Raw genomic sequence first — 11,067 nt, 5'->3', positions numbered from 1 at the left:
TTATTTAACCTTATAATATGGAATTCCTGCCTTGAAAAATGAAGCTTTCTTAAGATAGAAGAGATCTTTAGTTCTATTTTCTCTTACGCTGTTTCAAATGGGTCTTAAGCATTGAATTCCAATTCTGCAATGTGTGAGGGGCTGTGAAAGGGAAGCTGAGGAGAAGTTTGGCTTTCATTTTTCTGAATCTTGTTAATGAGTTTCAAAGAGGACAGTATGTCTTCTCCTGTGAAACTCTCCTGGCATGATAAAAGACCACAATCAATCCTTGGTTACACATGGGCAAGTGTCTTGTTAGATTATAGAAAAATCTCTTTTTTTGTGGCAGTGAAGGTAGGAGAAAATTTAGTTAAATTACCTAATTTTTTAGATATAGTGAAACCCAAGGCTTAGGAGTTCTGGTGTGGCACTGTAGATTACTGCTCTAGACTGCAAATGCAAAGTCAGCTTGAACTCCAAGGTCAGTGGTTCAAGTTCACCAGTTGTTCTTGGAAACTCTATACAGGGTCACTACAAGTCAGAATTGACTCGACGGCACTTAACAACAACAACAACAACAAGGTTTAGGATAAAAAAGATAATTTATGTGACGATGCTTTGCATATGCATGTTACATAAAAGGTGAAAACAGATAACTGACTGTAATTTGTTCTCTTACAAATCAGAATGGAAGTGATAACATCTAGGAACAGCATGCAGTATCAGGTCAATCTCTTAATCTTTCAGTGTTTCAATTTCCTCAGTCTGAAGTGAGAATCTTGTTCTCTAGTGTGTCCAGATTATGTATGGAAGCATACTAAGAAAATAAAAAATAATGCTAGTTTATGTCTTTCTTGCTTAAAGAATCACAGAAGTGACCTTTTGCAAATGAGTATTGCTTCTAGTACCATCATATATCCAGTTTACTCTGCACCCTTAGCAAGTGATTTGTGTTCTTGAAATCACCCCAGAATCCAAAGTAGTTCTTGAGCTCCCTTTATTCTGTCTTACAAATTGTCTACAGAGACCAGGAATTGTGTTGACATATATTTTTGACTCATTAGCAAGCCAACCTTAAACAATATAATAAATAAAAAGACACTGAAGACCATTGCAAGGTGTGGTGCTGCGGGTTAATGTGCTGGACTGCAAGGTCTGTTTGAACCACAAGGTCAGTGGTTCAAGCTCACTAACTGCTTCTTGAAAATCTACAGGGTGACAATGAGTTGGAAAAACGGCATTTAACAACAACAACAACAATAAGGGAAGCTACTAAAAGATTTTGAACAGAAAAGTGTTATGATCTGACTTGTATTTTAAAAGAAATTTTCTTGTAATTGTGTTGAAAATAGACTGCTGTGGAATGAGTGTAGACACAGATAGACGTAGACACCAGTTAGATGACTATTGCTGAAATCCAGTCAAGAGATGATGGTATCTTGAGCTAGCTGGAAGTAAAGTGATGTGAAATGGTCTGACTCTAGATACATGTTGATACTATCTCAGATTCAGGTAAAATTTAGGAAGAAGTCACGTTTTTTATCAAGTAACTAGAAGGATAGAGTTGACAGTAGATTAAGCAGAAACATGGAAATATGTCTTATTTTTGGGTTGTTAGTTAGGTGTGGTTGAGGCTGCTCCTGACTAATGATGACACCGTGATTGGTTGGGACCATAGAATTTGTATTGGGTGATTTTCAGAAGTAGATTGCCAAACCTTTCTCTCTGGTTCTCCTTTGTTTGGAAGCTTTGATGAAACCTGTTGAGCATCATAGGAACACAAAAGTCTCCACCCAAAAATAGGCAGAAGCTGCACATTAGCTGCAATGGTCTGGGATTGAACCCAGGCCCCCTGTATGAAACGTGAGAATTTTACTACTGGATCACCATTACCCATATATACAGTATCTTGTATCTAGTATTATAGCTAACAGCAACCCTAACATAGCCTACTATCATCTACATTTTACAGAAAAAGGAACTATGGTTCAGGGAAATTAAATTACTTGGCCTCAAGTCTCTTAGTTAATTGGTGATGGGAGTCATATTTTAACCCAGGCTTGTTGGACCCAAATCCAGGTCACAATCTGTATACCTTTTAATTTGCTGTTTATTCACTATTTATTGAAATTAAAAGTCCTTCTGCTTTCACACTATTTTCTCATGCTTCAGCCTGTGTAACCAAAATCAGTTGTCATCGAACACACTTCTGCTCTCCAGACACAAGAGGAAGGACCAGTGAACAGCTTAGCTGAATGGGTGATTCTCTAAGAAACAGATCCACTTAATCATGCACACTAGTAACCTAAAGGTAGAAATTTCTTTTGCAAATTTCCATGACATAGCAGAGTTCATTTAAACAAATAAGCAAATGAGGTGTCAATGGTGGTAGGAATCCACTCATGGCATTGGGTTTGATTTTGGTTTTAGGGCAAAATTTACCTTCTAGTATATTGGCTATATGATCATATGTCTATCAGAAGAGCTAATACAAATATCATTTAGGATGGAACTGATTAATATTAAAAATATATAATAATGTTAAAAACTTATTGATTGTTTTCCTCACAAACATTATTTCAGCTGAACCACCAATAATCCTTCAAAGAAGGGCATCTTTACTGATGAGGATTCTAAGACTGCCAGTAAGGGACAGAACTGAGAACACTAAGAGTCCATTCATTGCTATTTCTAAGAAACTTATGCATATTGTTTTTGTTAAGTGCCGTCAAGTCGGTTCTGACTTACAGAGATCCTATATAGCGTTTCTGAGGCTTTAAATCTTCACCAGAACAAAAAGCCTCATCTTTCTCCAGCAGAGCAGCTGCTGGGTTTGAAGCATGGAACTTGTAGTCTGAAGTCCAGTATTTATCATATAGAGCTAGCTGTAAAACCTGGGGAAACGTCTGTTGCTTTTATTTGTCAAAATTTTTGGCTAAAACTCATGAAGTCTTGAGTTAATGAAAACACTAAAATAGATGTATTTACTTGAAAGAATTATTTTTAATCAAGGATTTATCATAGGGTGCTTTTGTTAGCCAGAAGGTACTAAGCCTTTGCCTTACCCTCTACCTCTATTGCCATTTTGTATTCTGGCAAGTTTATTATTTCATTCAAGATTAGATGCATAGTAAGGGAAATTTATGTTGCATCGTTCACATGATTCAGAGTTGATGATGTCTCAACACTTAACTGTCCCTCTGGATACTTTCCATGTCTTTTCTGAGCAACGTAGGAATTTGATAGTAAGATTATTGAAATAATCAGTCAATTATGGCCCCGATTAGACCAAAGATGCTGCATAGAATCACCTTGAAAGAGGAACATTTTCCCTTAGTGTAAAGATACTACCCCATCCAGCCTTCTCATTCGTTGACAGAATGGTTTTTCAGCATATTGTCAACACAGATGGGTGATGTGTACAATGGCTGTTATCCCTTGGCCAGGGCTTCTGAGCGAGACTCATTTCTAGACAATGTTGAGGAAAATGTTGCTATATATCATGTCTCACTCCTTTGCCTTCCAAGTTGACAATTGCATAAGCATATGATATTCTGTATTTTTAAAAAGTGAGAAGTCATTTGGGACCATCCTGGGTTACTCTCTCTAGGAAATAGTTTGGAAAGGGGGATGCCATTTCTAATTCTGATTCCAATTTTCCAAAATCATTTCAACCTGGATGTCATGATGACATTTGCCTGCTAGATACTCTGTTCTGGCTCTCCAGCACCCCATTCATTTATTATGTCAGAGTCACCCATCAGCATGGCAAGCATGAGACAGATGACAGAAAGAGGGAACATTAGATATGAGTGTCTCTGTGGGGTTCTTTGCTATTGGTGGCTAATGTAATTATATAGTGAGCAAACAAAGGATCCAACCCAAACAGAAGTAGCATGATGTAGCAGAGATTTCCTGGAAGGAAAATTAGGAAATGGGTTCCAATCTAATTTACAACTGTTTCTGTATAGATCAAATGGCATCACAAATGTTTAATGCTTAGCACAGTTGCAGGCATATAACAGATGCTCAGTCCTTCCTTGTCCTGGTCCTAATGCTTTTATGCATTAAATTTGGCATTGAGCAAATCAGCAACACTCTCTGGAACCTTGTTTCCAATGGGGAAAAATGCTGGAGAATAGAGCTAATACATATATTGATACCAACTATATTGCTAAACATTGCGCTAGGTGCTTTTCATAAATGATTTCATTTGAGTCTAATGGCAACACTTGTGTTAGGTATTATCTCCATGAGGAAGCCATGGCTCTGAGAATTTTAATAATTTGTCTAAGTTCATGAAATCTTTAAATGGTGGTGTCATTTTCTGGGCTGATGGGAGAATTGGGAATAATGCTTTTCCAATTGTTTCTCATGGAAGATGAATGTAAGCACAAGAAATTGTATTCACGTTTTCTGTTTTATAACATACAGGTTTTATAATATATAATCCGTGATGTATATGTGATTATTTAATAGAAATTTTTAATGTTAGAATTATGTGTATTCTCTGACTCCATGTTTTCTTTTCACCGTGTTAGTATTTGTTGTTGTTGTTAGGTGCTATTGAGTCTGTACCAACTCGTAGCAACCCTATGCACAACAGAATGAAACACTGCCCAGTCCTGTGACAACCTCATAATTGTTTGTTCATTTGAGTCCATCGCTGCTGTCACTGTGTTAATCCATCTTGTTGGGGGTCTTCTTCTCTTTCTCCAAAATCCATTTTACCAAACATGATATCCTTCTCCAGGCACCAGTCCTTCCTAACAACATGTCCAAAGTATGAGAGGTGAAGGCTGCCATCCTGGCTTCCAGGAAGCATTCTGACTGTACTTCTTTCAACACAGATTGATTTGTTCTTTTGGTAGTTGATGGTATTCTTAACAGTCTCCTCCAATATCATAGTTCAAATGCATCAACTCTTCTACGGTCTTCTTTATTCACTTTCGCACGCCTATGAGGTTATTGAAAATACCAAGGCTTGGATCAGGCACACCTTAGTCCTCAAACAGACATCTTTGCTCTTCAACACTTTAAAGAGGTCTAGTGCAGCAGATTTGCCTAATGCAATATGTTGTTTTGATTTCTTGACTGCTACTTTCATGAGTGTTGATGGTTGATTTGAGCAATCCAGTGCTTTTCCTAAGGCACAACACCAAGACTTCCTTTCATTATTAGTGTAAGTTTTCAAAATTTTGCTTCAATTTGGTAATTTATATTTTCCTAAGAATCCTGGTGTGGCACTGTGGGATAATGCACTGAACCAAAAGGTCAGTTTGAACTACAAGGTCGGTGGTTCAAATTCACCAGCTACTCATTGGAAACCCTATACAGGGTCGCTAGGAGTCAGAACAGACTTGATGTTTATAGGCATAGATTCTAAAATTGAAAGTAAATTATGTACATGTCAAACCAAATAAAATAACAGCATAACAACAGGATGATATTTATTTTCATCTAGATTTTCAAATTTACCAGCTTAAACTTTACCTGGTGTTCTTACTGTGTATATCTGTGTATAAATATTCTCCATCTATATAGCTCTGATTCATTATTAATGTTGCAACTTGTGTCTTCAAGTTGATTAGATTTGACAGATGTTTGTTAATTTATTAGGTATTTTTTTCAAATTAAAAAAATAGTACTAACGATTACTTCTAATATTTTGTTAGATTTTTGAAGTTATTGTTATAGTTTGTTATTGTCATTGTTAAGTGCTTTTGAGTTGGTTCCAACTCAAAGGGACACTGTCTACGGTTTCTGTGGCTGGAAATCTTTTGGTAGCAGAAAACCTAATTTTTCCTTCATTTATTATAGTAGTTTTGATTTAATCAGTATGACTTATTGGTACGAACTTTGTGTTTTTCACTGATTGTTTTCAGCATTTTCAATTTCTTGTTTAATCCATATATTTTCAGTCTTTTCTTAATAATATACATTAAATATATATTTAAGGGATTTTCTTTGTAGAATTCCTTGTCAGATGTACAGGTTTCAACATGTAGTATGTAGTATTCTCAGTAATACTATTTCTAAATAGATTGTAACTTTTCTTTTTCTTTCTTGAAATCATTTAGATGAGAGATTATAAGTGGGTATACTTTTTTTTTTTTTTGCTATCTTTTAAAATAATTTGTCTTATTTTTTTAATACTGAATATAGCCTATATGATTTTAGGTTTTTGGAATTTGTTAAGATTTTGTTTGTTGCCTAACCCAAGGGTTGTTTTTGTTAGTATGGGTGCTGTTGAGTTTGTTCTGACTCACAGCAACCCTGAGCACAGCAGAACAAAATATTGCCTGGTCCTACACCATCCTCACAATTGTTATGATTGAGCCCAATGCTTCTGCCACTGTACTAATCCGTCTCATTGGGGGGCCTTCCTTTTTTTTTCCCTGACCCTCCACTTTACAAGCATGATGTCATTCTCTATGAACTAGTCCCTCCTGATAACATGTCCAAAGTATGAGAGATGAAGGCCCACCATCCTGGCTTCTAAGGAGCATTCTAGCTATACTTCTTCTAAGACAGATTTGTTTGTTCTTCTGGAAGTCCATGGTACTTTCAATAGTCTTCTCCAACACCATAATTCAAATGTGTCAGTTGTTCTATGGTCTTGTTATCCAACTTTCACATGCATAGGAGACTGCTGAAAATATGATGGCTTGGGTCAGGTGCACCTTTGTCCTCAAACTGACATCTCTGGTCTTAAACATTTCAAAGAGGTCGTGTGCAGTAGATTTCCCTAATGCAGTATGTTGTTTGATTTTCCTGATTTTAAACCATTCAGTATTCGTTGATTCTATTCAAATGACTGCCTCTTGGTCTATATACAGGTTCCTTATTAACACAATTAAGTGTTTCAGATACTCATTCTTCTCAATGTTGTCCATAGTTTTTCCTGATCCACACAGTTGAAAGACTTCTCATAGTCAATAAAGCACAAGTAAACATGTTTATTGTTCTCTGCATTCAGCTAAGATCCATATGAGCTCAAGAATGATATCTCTAGTTCCATGTCCTCTTCTTAATCTGGTTTGAATTCCTGCCATATGTCTGTCAATGTATTGTTACAACTGTTTTTGAATTTGTATTCTATCAGTTCTGTCAGTTCCTGGAGACTTGTTCCTTAACAGTGCCTTCAATGCAGCATAGACTTCTTCCTTCAGGATCATTTTGTTCATATAGCACCTCTTGAAATGGTTGAACATTGACCATTTCTCTTTGGCACAGTGACTCTGTGTTATTTCTTGCATTAAAAAATATATATATATTATTTGCATCACTCAGTATTTTCCCCACATTGTTGTTGTTGTTGTTAAGTGCGATCAAGTCTATTTCAACTCATAGCAATGCTATATAAGTACATGGAAACCTTATATGTTCTATTTAATTTTTGACAACTTATCCTTTTCTTAGACTCACACTTTGTACATTCCATGTTCTGATTATTAATGGATATTTTCAGCTATTTCCCCTCATTTTGAGTTGTTTCCCATCAGCAAATGAAGGTCCCTAAAGCTTTACTCCATTTGTGTCATCACTGTCAACTGTACCTTGAGGAGGAAGTTCTTTTCCAGAAGTATTTTGAGTGTCTTCCAACATGAGAGATTCATCTTCTGGCACTATATCTGACAATATTCTGGTTCTTTTCATCCTGTATCAATATTCAACATTCTAATGCTGACAGTGTTCCACTGCTATTCATAAGGTTTTCAGTGGTTAAATATTTGGAAGTAGTCCATCTCTCCTTCTTCCTAGTCTGTCTTAGTCTGGAAGCTCAGTTGAAACCTGTCCACAATGGGCAACCCTCATGGTATTTAAAATACCAGTGTCATAGCTTCCAGTATCGCATCAACATGCAAGCCACCAAAGTATGCCAATCTGACAAAGGAGTGGTGGTGGAAACCTTATCACCAAGGCTGTGTTTTCCACCTACTGATTCTTCCTTTTTGTTTCCAATCTTCATATTCCAATGACCAGTAATTATCAATTACAGCTTGATTGAGCGTTTGATCAATTTCAGACTGAAGAAGTTGATTGTTGCTGTAGGAAAGTGCCTTCCAGTCTGTTTCAACTTGTAGCCGTTGAATCCTGTATAACGTTTCCAGGAGTGGCTGCTGGGTTTGAACGGCCAAGCTTGCAGTTAGCAGTCCAATGTTATCCTACAGTGTCAGAATTCTTCCATTACATCATCACTGACTTTAGTGGTTGGTACATACATTTGTATAAACATTATCCAAAGGTAATGTTTATTAGTTTCATAGAATATGAAAAGTGAGTTCATGTTTTATCTGTCAGAAACCAAATTCTAAGTAACTTGTATTACTCGATTCTTCTAAATATAAGTTTTTTTTCTTTTGGCTTCTCTATGTATTTCTGAAGTAAGTAGACTATAAAGGTCCATTTATTGTTGTTAGGTACCATCAAGTGGCTTCAGACTGATAGTGACCATGTACAAGGTTTCCGAGGAGCAGCCGGTTGGTTTTAACAGCTGACCTTGCAGTTTGCTCTACAGTACTGATCCTACAGTGCCAACACAGGAGTGTATCTATGATAATGGAGCTTTTTTTTTTTGCTTTTTGCCAATTTCATCATCACTTGCTTTAGTGGAGATATGTTGAGTATTTTCCTTAACTTCAGCAGCCGCAGCTAAAGCAATATGTAAGACACTTAGGTTAGTAGATGCTGACTGATCAGTAAAGTATATTTAGAAAAGCAGCAGAAGATGTTGTTGATAAGTGCCGTTGAGTCGGTTCCAAATTCTATGGACCTTGTACAGGATTTCTGAAGTGTGACTGGTAACACTGAACTGCCGACCTTGAGGTTCAAACTGACCTTTCAGTCTAGTGCTTATCCTACAGTGCCACGTGAGAACTCCAGCAGATGATTGGAGTATGAGTCCGAAGCTCTTTGTAGATATTATCTTGAAGTTCTTCCTAATACACCTGTTAAGTGCTGTTGTGTTGGTTCTAACTCATAGTGACTCTGTATTGGATTTCCAAGGAGTGGCTGGTGAGCTTGAACCATGGACCTTGTGGTTCAAACGGACCTTGCAGTCCAGCACATTAATCCACTGCACCACACCAGGACTCCAAAAGGGCATCTGCCTCCCCAGAAATTCAATCCCCGGTCTCTCCTGCATGACAGGCAGAGATATTTACCACTATACTAAGAAGTAGGTCTAGTGTTTATCCTACAGTGCCGTATCAGTATTGCATATGTTGTTGTTGTTAAGTGCCATCTAGTCAGTTCAACCCATTGTTGTTGTTAAGTGCCGTCGAGTCGGTTCCGACCCATAGCGACCCTGTACAGGGTTTCCGAGGCTGTAAATCTTTACGGGAGCAGAACGCCTCATCTTTCTCCTGCGGAGCGGCTGGTAGTTTCGAACTGCTGGCCTTAAGGTTCGCAGTCCGATTCGTAACCACTACGCTACCAGTTCAACCCATAGCGACCTTATATAGGGTTTCTGAGGAGCAGCTGGTGAGCTTGAACTGCCGACCTTTTGGTACAAACTGACTTCGCAGTCCAGCCCATTAACCCACAGTGCCACACCAGGACTTTGTAGCATGCCTAAAAATCCTGCTGAACTGTATAGTAAAAACTAGGGAGTCCTGGTATAGCACTGTAGGATAAGTACTGGACTGCAAATTACAAGGTCAGGAGTTCAAACCCACCAGTCGCTTCTTGGAAACGCACTGCAGGGCCACTCTAAGTCAGGATCAACTTGATGGCACTTAAGAACAACAGTAAATACTATATTGCCACTTAGACTGGTGGCAGTGGTGGTTATGTGCCACTGAGTGGGTTCTGACTCATAGTACCCCACACAGGGCTTCTTAGGCTGTAAATCTTTATGGGAACAGAGCCTCATCTTTGTCCTTCGAAGCAATTGATATATTCAAACTGCTGACCTTGCAGTTAGCAGCCCCATTTATAATCCATGATACCACGGCTCCTTGTCACTAATGCTAGTCACTATCTATTGATCATTTATCTTGTACCGGGAATGTTAGAACTGAAAGAAGCTAACTCTTAATTCAAAGAAAGGAACTGAGTTATAGAGAAGCTAAACTAAACTACCCAAGGTCACAGAGGACAGAATAATAGACCTTCCTGGTGTGGCGCTGTGGGTTAATGCACCAGACTGCAAAGCAATTTGAACTGCAAGGTTAATGGTTCAAGCTCAGCAGCTGTTCCTTGGTAACCCTATTCAGGGTCGCTATGGGCTGGAATCAACTTGACAGCACTTAGCAACAACAACCTTGAATTCCATGTCATTTCAGTTGCACTACTCATTTTGAATGGTATGCCAAGATTCTATGTAGTCTTAGAAGTCCTGTTATACCTTCAGAAGACAGTTTTCTGTATGTGACCCAGAACCTCAATCTCAAGTTCACAAAAACATAAACACATTGGTTGGTACTCTTTCAGAACAGAAGACATGGAAGGAAAGACATGGAAGAAAAGCTTCTGACAAAGCTGAAAATATGTGTCTCATTATGCTTTATCTCCTTTGTTTTTGTAATCAAGCATACTTTATATGAATTTTCATGTGTATAGAATATGAAATGTGGGAGTTTAAAAGGGCTTTTGGAAACATTTCAGTATATTTTCATTCCATTTTCCATGAACTTTTTGAAGCTCTTCGTTATAGATATATATATCCATTACTCTCAGTGTCGTTCTCTCTTTATATATATGTGTACGTTAAAAGAAAACAATATTGTCTTTCTCTTCCACATAGCAAACACCTAGTCTACCTTTTGCTTTCAGCTAATGTAAATTATCAGGGGATGTAAATGTGTTTAAGAATCAGTCAAAGTAACAAGTGATTTGACAAGAATCTTTTTTTCCTGGAAAAAGAAAAAAAAAAGACAATGATAAACCCATAGAGATACACATAAAATATATGTCACACAGACATATGCAATGTAACATATCTATACATGTGTGTATGTGTATGATTGGTATGATATTACCATACTAGGTATTATCTGTGTGAAGTTACCTCTACCAAGACCATATATTGTAGAACTAGTTAAAGAATTTATATTTGCATTTCTAAACACACATAAAAATGTA

Source organism: Chrysochloris asiatica, unplaced genomic scaffold (assembly GCF_000296735.1).
Source record: "Chrysochloris asiatica unplaced genomic scaffold, ChrAsi1.0 scaffold00163, whole genome shotgun sequence".
In the NCBI taxonomy this organism is placed as follows: domain Eukaryota; kingdom Metazoa; phylum Chordata; class Mammalia; order Afrosoricida; family Chrysochloridae; genus Chrysochloris; species Chrysochloris asiatica.
This window is presented reverse-complemented; position numbering follows the sequence as displayed.